The sequence below is a fragment of the Schistocerca cancellata genome, chromosome 6 (assembly GCF_023864275.1).
Source record: "Schistocerca cancellata isolate TAMUIC-IGC-003103 chromosome 6, iqSchCanc2.1, whole genome shotgun sequence".
Classification (NCBI taxonomy): domain Eukaryota; kingdom Metazoa; phylum Arthropoda; class Insecta; order Orthoptera; family Acrididae; genus Schistocerca; species Schistocerca cancellata.
The window spans coordinates 187,341,104-187,349,372 of record NC_064631.1 but is presented as its reverse complement, the minus strand read 5'-3'; the positions used below and the strand labels follow the sequence as shown (position 1 = coordinate 187,349,372).

The 8,269-nt window shown below is 47.7% G+C and overlaps 1 non-coding gene across 1 annotated transcript; it reads right to left on the bottom strand.

The window, feature by feature from the left end:
• Positions 1–4,635: 4,635 nt before the first annotated feature.
• On the bottom strand, positions 4,636–4,754 carry LOC126089191 (5S ribosomal RNA). Its single transcript, XR_007520527.1, has one exon. It is a non-coding gene; the product is annotated as a 5S ribosomal RNA (ribosomal RNA).
• Between the last annotated feature and the right edge of the window lie 3,515 nt (positions 4,755–8,269).

Here is an 8,269-nt window from a genome sequence, read left to right as displayed (position 1 = left end):
CAACCTATTCAAGAAAACATAGTGACAAGCTCAAGCATGAGCCCCACTATACAAAGCACATCAATAGTTAGACTACCACCGGTCGATCCGGTTAGGGTGTACCCCAACTTGGAGTACACCATGCAACTATATAGACTGGAGCAGCCGGCTACCCTGACCACTGCCTTACGACATGTGGTCCGTGTAGGACATGAAGACGGCAGGAAGATAACCTTCTCGATTATGGAGGCTGTTGACAGAATCCAGCTAAAAATCAGTGAATCTCCCCACCGACTTCGGAGCCTTGCGAGACCTGCTCAAGAAAGTGTTCGAAAGACGAGGTGAGAAATTTGATCTTGACGGTATTTACCAACAATCAGTAATAACACATGGACGAATTGCGTTCCACTGGAGTAAGACCTGGCCACATGACCGAATACATACGTACTTCCCCTAATGACAAAAATAACTATTGGACAGCTTAACACTCATAACAGCAGACTCGTAATGCAGGAGCTCCGAAGGGAGGTGGAGGAGAGGAGACTAGATGTACTCTGTCTACAGGAGCCATACTCCCTGGCTGGGAAAACAGCTTTTCCTGCCGCGAGCTGGCAAATAGTCAGCAGAGGGGATGACCCGAAGGCGGCGATTATAATCACAAATAAACTCTTGAGAGTCACCACACTCTAACAGTTAAACAACTAGCCACTGTAACGTCGTGGAGCTTCAATCCCCTATGGGAATCACAACTCTCATAAACATGTATTTCCAGTATGGGGATAACATAGAACATTACATAGACCACCTAGCGAGAGTTACCACGGCGTTGCGGGGAAGAAAATTTGTAATAACAGCCGACATTAATGCTAAATCCCCCCTGTGGTACAGTGGCATAAGAGATGCTAATGGTGAAAGAGTCGAGGAACTCATTATGGCATCACAACTTGTGGTGGCCAACAGGCCTGGCAATCCTCCTACCTACGCTGCAGGAGGAGGACAGGCCACAAATATTGATGTCACCCTTGTAACACCAAACACAGCTAACAATATTCAAAACTGCAGAGTCACAGAAAATGCCACCACAAGCGACCACAACTTGATAACTTTCACCTTAGGAGAAAGAGAGTGCCGCTGGGCTACGGGGTGGGAAATACAACTAAATTACAGAAGAGCCGACTGGGAACGCCTAGCGAGGGAGTGTGACATTCCTCCATCACCGGAAGGTGACATGCATCTGGACATGGACGTAGACCAGAGAGCGGAGGAACTGGTGAATGCAGTGACAAGAGCGGTGAGGGCAGCTGTACCTACTAGGAGGGGGGCCATGGCGGCCTCTCCGTCACCATGGTCTGCTGAACTAGGAGAACTGCGACAATCTGTCAGAAGGCTGAGGAGGCACTACCAGCGCAGTGTCGTCTGGCAGGAACGACAAAGGTGGCAGTTGCTTTATAGGGAGGAAAAGCGGAAGTTCCAAAAGGAACTGCGTGAAGTTAGGATGAGAAGCTGGGAAAACTTTGTGCTCAACCAGCTAGTCATGGACCCATGAGGGCTTCCATATAAGTTGGTGAGAGAAAAAAATCCGCTCTCCTCTGGAGCTATCAACAGTCAGATACGGGAACAGGATGACGGAGTCCTGGCAGGAGACTGCGGGGGTCCTCCTCCGGTCCCTGTTGCCTGACGACAATGCGGAAGGGGAGACAGAGGGGCAGAAGCAACTCAGAGATGAAGACCAAGAAGTATACATTAAAGAGACGGCTGTCTACCCCTTCTCAGAGGAGGAGGTAGCAACCCATATAAGATCACTGCAAAGAGGAAAAGCACCTGGGCCAGACGGCATTGTGGCGGAGGTGGTGCAGTTTCTGGCACCTCAGCTGACTGCGCCACTAACACATCTGTATAATGAATGCCTTAGACAGAGAAAGTTCCCAAAGAAATGGAAAACGGCAAATGTAGTCATTATAAAGAAAGGACCAGACAAGGACCCCGCAGAAGTGAAATCTTACAGGCCGATTTGCTTGCTGGATGTATTTGGCAAAATACTGGAGAAATTGCTGGCTGACAGATTGACCGCACACCTAGTGTTGTGCGGGATGAGTGACAGGCAGTTCGGGTTCAGGCTGGGGCGGTCGGCATCTGATGCAATCGCCCTGGCGGCCGAGGTCTGTGGCTCGACCCCGCACAAATACGTGGTTGGCATCATGGTTGACATCATGGCTGACATCAGTGGCGCCTTCGACAACCTGTGGTGGCCTTCGCTCTTCTCTTGCTTGCGGGTGAAAGAGTGTCCAGGGCCGCTATACGGTTGCCTGAGAAGCTATTGCAAGAATCGGGAGGTCTGGCTATCATCCTCTAGCGAAAGAGTTGAAAAGACAATCACCAAAGGATGTCCCCAAGGTTTCGTCTTAGGACCCCTCTTCTGGGACATCCATATGGAGCCTTTATTAGATAGACTACAACAAAGTGATGAGGTGCTAGAGGTGATAGCCCACGCGGATGACCACCTCCTGTTGGTTGGCGGCCGTAGCCGCGAAGACATTGAACCGAAAATAGAGACAGCTTTAGACAAACTCTATCAGTGGTGTCATACGACTAAAAATGACGATATCGCCCAGCAAATCCACTTACCTGTTGCTAAAAGGACATCTTATTAGAAATCCGACTGTCAGAATAGACGGTTCACCAGTTCTCCGACGACGTGAGACACGCTACCTAGGAGTTATCATTGATAAGAGGTGGAGTTTCAGAAAACACATTGATAGGATAATAGTATCCTAACCTCAGTTGTGGGCTATGGCTCGGTAGCCTGGGCGCACGGGCTCACGAGGGTTGTGCCCGCCATGGCAGTGAGAAAGGTCGAGAGAAGCATGGTATTAAGAGCTGTCGGTGCCTATAGAACATCTCCAGGGGGGGCCCTATTAGTCATAATGGGGCTCTGTCCTCTGGACATAAAGATAAAAGAACAGGCGGCTTGGTATTGGGCCAAAAAGGGAAATTATGAGAAGATCGTAGATAGGATGGGGGATAAAAGAGAAATAAGGAAAAGAGGGGAGGAGCTCTGGCAGGAATCCTGGGAAGCCTGATGTAAGGGAACGCCTGGAATTGAAATACTTTGAGCCTACACATTCTCACTGGCCATGGACCCTATCCGACATATTTATGTCGATTTGGGAAGAGGGCTACACCAGCGTGTGACTGTGGCGATCCGGAGGGTACACCCGAGCATATAGTTTACGAATGTCCCCTCCTCAATGATATCGCAAACACACTACGAGTCAGACTACCCAACTATGACACATATCAACTACTCAGACGAGAGGAAACTTTTCAGCCCTTAAACACCTTGGCTAACGAGGTATCTCGAAAAGTTCTAACTGAATACTTAAGAGAGATACACTAAATAATAATGACAATAACCACCGATTGCGTCCAAGAGACCTATTCCCATGCCGCCTGTGCGTGACTGGCCGACTTCATCTCAGTTGGAATCCGCCACGTGCAGGATTAGGGGGAGTAGGGGTCAACACCACCGATTGTGACACAGCCGATAAGACGTAGGATAAGTTAGTTTGTAGGACTTAGTTATAGGAAGTTACGATAGGAACTGCAGCGAATTTAACATCGAGGCCTGCCCAGTGCCAGGGGCATGCTCTTCGGGATTAGCTCGAAGAGCAAGGCAGATTAAAGTAGGTTTATATCTTTCACTGGCACACATGTGACGCTGCAGAATACATACAAATTAAAGTAGTTATAGGAATTAGGTATAAACAGTAGATGTTAGATATTAAATGCCCATTGTTTTTTAATAACTGTAGCTCACTTATTAAAACTAACTGCAAACTTAATACAAATGTATAACTGTTATGACCCACTAATGAATTAAGGAAGTGGGTTAACTTGTATAATTATAATGGTTTTTGCTAATAAAGAATTTTTTAAAAAAATAGATCGACCATCGACAGCCGTAGGCCGCGATTTGGGCATTAATATGTAATGCATACATTTCTGATTCAACACCACGTACAATGATCTTAAAATTGTTAAAATATTTACAATGTATATGCTGCAGTTGATCTTCAAATGAAAACGCTAAATCTATTCACTATCTGTTCGAAAAGAATAATAATATTAAGCATGAGTGAAATAGAACAACTTCTATCACTGTTTGAAAAATAATGCCGGCCGGTGTGGCCGTGCGGTTATAAACACTTCAGTCTGGAAACGCGTGAACCCTACGGTCACAGGTTGGAATCCTGCCTCGGGCAAGGATGTGTGTGATGTCCTTAGGTTAGTTAGGTTTATCTAGTTCTAAGTTCTACGGGACTGATGACCACAGATGTTAAGACCCATAGTACTCAGAGTCATTTTTGAAAAACAATATAGGAGTACGAAAAATCGTGGCAGTTTGCAAGTGTATGCCGGATCGAGACTCGAACTCGGAACCTTTGCCTTTCGCGGGCAAATGCTCTACCACATTTTTTTTTAAATCTCATTTTGTTCACTTTCGTTCGCTGCATCTGCTCGGGGCAGACGGGACGGATGTCGTGAGACACCCGTTTAAGATTGTCGTTGATCTCATAACTCTGGTTATTTTTTCGTACAGAGGGCAACAAACCCACTGACCGAAACCGCTGACCTACCGCGCCTACAATGAAGGGGAGCCAACAGCACCCGGAGTTCCCAGGCGGTCAACCATCCAAGTACTAACCGGGCCCGATGTTGCTTAACTTCGGTGATCAGACGAGAACCGGTGTATTCAACACGGTATGGCCGTTGGCGATCATATGCTGTAGGCGCACGGCAGAATTCGCATTCGGCTCTTCTCCCAACACACAAAATCATAGTTATCGGCCGCATTTGACGCACAGCACTTCCTTCCGCAACAGCGAGTTCCTCGAGGAGGGCGCGGAGGGCGCACCTGCGTCCCTGAAGAGCTACGGCCGAATCAGCGGGCGCGCCGCCGATGTGTGTGAGACGCACAGCTGTGCTCGATGCACCTCCTGTCATTCGCTGGGCGCGTGCAACCTTCGGCGCTCGCGGAAGACGCATCTCGTTCCTGGTGTCCAGCGGAGGGGCTGTGCGGGATGTGGCAGTGTCGTGCTGGAGGGCTGCCGCTCGGGTCGCGGTCCATATGACAGCGCAAGCACGACAAACGTCTGCGGGACGAGACGACTAAAGAATAAATTTATGATTACAAATCTTAATTTGGAACTGTACACTGCTACACAACGATAGGCGCTGACGCATTTCAGGACTCACCTGCCGATTCGTACTGTTTTGTCGTTTTCGAAGACTTCCTGGCGAACTTGGTTAGCACATTCTCCCTCAAACTGAGTTAATTACTGCATTTTCGAACCATTATATTAGTTTAAAATGCTTGAGGAAGCATCTTCGTCACAACAGAAAGGTAGTATGAAAAGAGGGTTGGCAGGGGTAGCGACATAAAAAGGAAGAGAAAAAAAAGGGGAGCCAATAGCACCTTTTTTTTCGCATTAATTCATATTTTGTCGCTCAAGGGCAAGAGGAAGGATGAGAGAAAAACGTCCACGTTACGCAGGTACTGAGAGTCGTGCAAAAGCATGCGCTAGTGCGACCTGCAAAAAATTTGCAAATTTTTGCCGATAGTGTGGCGATGTCTGAATCCGAGTATGTTGGGTCCATAAAAATGTTAGGAAGTCCAAATCGGTACACAACTTTAGGGAGAATATAGCAAAAACTGTGTGGCCAAAGATCCACACCGTGGCATTTCGCTTGGTGGTGGGGTAGACGACACACTGCGGAATTAATACATCATCCACAGTAACGGTTCGAGTGATCAGACGGATCATATCCCTGGCGACGTCCCAAACATGGCGGAAGCGGTCACACGCAAAGCGGTGTTCCAGAGGATCGTCGGCAGTACACGTGTCACACACTCTGTAAGTAGGCTGTTTGTGTTTTCTTATTGGCAACGTTACGTAGCGCTCTCTGTCTGAAAATCACTGGCTGTGCTGTGTGCAGTCTGTGGCTAGTTTGCATTGTTGTCTGCCATTGTAGTGTTGGGCAGCGGCAGCTGGATGTGAACAGCGCGTAGCGTTGCGCAGTTACAGGTGAGCCGCCAGCAGTGGTGGATGTGTGGAAGGAAATGGCGGAGTTTCGAAATTACATATATTATGACTTTTGATGATATTAAGGTAAATACAGCGTTTGTTCTCTATTAAAATCTTTCATTTGCTAACTATCCCTATCAGTAGTTAGTGCCTTCAGTAGTTTGAATCTTTTATTTAGCTGGCAATAGTGGCGCTCGCTGTATTGCAGTAGTTCCAGTAACGAAGATTTTTGTGAGGTAAGTGATTTGTGAAAGGTATAGGTTAATGTTAGTCAGGGCCATTCTTTTGTAGGGATTTTTGAAAGTCAGATTGCGTTGCGCTAAATAATATTGTGTGTCAGGTTAAGCACAGTCGTGTATAAATTGTTCTAAGTGGACGTTTCAACTCCATACTGGATAAGATCAATGGAATGAAGTTTGGAGTTGGTGGGGAAGGTGCGATGCACCACCTTGTACCACACAGCGTGTATGGAAGCCAGGAGAACTGTGTTGGCGAGGTTTTGCCACACTGCCACCCAGTTGCAGCGTGGCAATCGATACTCCCACTTGCAGCGAATAGGAGGTCCGCGGAAAGCAGTGCAGACAGCGCTAACCGTGTGGGCGGAGATGTCACAAAGCGTCAGGTAACTATTATCGAGATAGTAGCGGCGCACGTAAGAAAGATAAAACGGGATGTGCATCACAGAAACAGGTGGGACTTCAGAAGGAGGACGATAACGATTAAAAACAACAGCGGTGGGACTGCAAGGTGCCTTCTGCATAACAGCGGTAATTCTCTTCCAAAAAAGAGCCGCACATTTGGCGGAAAAATCGACGAGTCCGAAACCGCCGTCGGACAGGCCCAAGGTGCAGACAGCATGCGATACCTTAAAAATCTCCCCCCCCCCATACAAACCAGTAAACCGCCTGTTTGATGGCGCGCCCTAACTGCTTGGGTACCGGGAGAACATGCGCAAGGTACCACGCCCTAGCCAAGATGTTAACATTTATTAAATGCACCTTTTCCCGAAGGGCCAAATTTCGGGCCGCATAGATCTTGGCAGCAGCACGAATCCGATGCAGCGTAGGCCGCCAATTTAAATGCTTCCATCTGCTGTGGGTTCGAAGATAAAAGGACCCCAAGAACTTTATGCTGCTGCTGTACACAAAACCAGTCCCTACGAAGGGTACGTGCGCGGGCGGTGAGCGGTAAAAGAACAGTTTTCCGGGTATTGACAACCGCCCCCGTAGCTTGTTCAAAGTTGTGCAGGACAACTTGCAACCTGTCAACATCGTCGAAATGCTCAATAAATACGCCAAGGTCATCAGCGTATGCTGTACAAACCAATCTGGTAGTCCCCATCTGAATGCCGCGACTTTCCTGACCGATATAACGGAGGAGGGGATCCAGCGCAATGGCAAAAAGCGCCATGGAAAGCGGACACCCCTGCCGCACGGAGCGACCCACACGAAAAGCAGGAGTAAGACGACCATTAACACAGACACGTGACGGGGGCAGGAGTAAGACGACCATTAACACAGACACGTGACGTAGCATTTTGCAACAGATGCGTCACTAATTTGGTAAATTTAGAGCCAAATCCCGCGCCTCGCCTCACACCAGGTGTCTGCGTAGTTTGCAGTGCATTCGCACCATTCCTATCCCTGTCCCCGTCCCGACTTGTCCCGACTGCCGCTCGCTGCCGCTCGGGTCGTGGTCCATATGACGGCGCAAGCACGACAAACGTCTGCGGGACTAGACGACGCTACTAAAGAATAAATTTATGATTACAAATCAAATTTGGAACTGTACAGTGCTGCACAACAATGGGCGCTGACGCATTTCAGGGCTCACCTGCAGATTCGTACTGTTTCGTCGTTTTCAAAGACTTCCCGGCAAACTTCGTTAGCACATTCTCCCTCAAACTGAGTTAATTACCGCATTATCGTACCGTTGCATTAGTTTAAAATGCTTAAGAAAGCATCTTTGTCACAACAGAAAGGTAGTATGAGAAGACTGCTGGCAGGGTGGCGACTTAAAAATGAAAAAATGCATGGGAGCCAACAGTACCATTTTTTATTGGTTCATTTTTATTTTTATTTATTTTTTTTTTTCGTTTCGTACCATTACAGTAGTTTAAAATGCTTGAGGAAACGTATTTGTCACAACAGAAGTGAAACGAGGGCTGGCAGGAGTAGCGACATAAAAAGGAAAAAAAAAAGGAG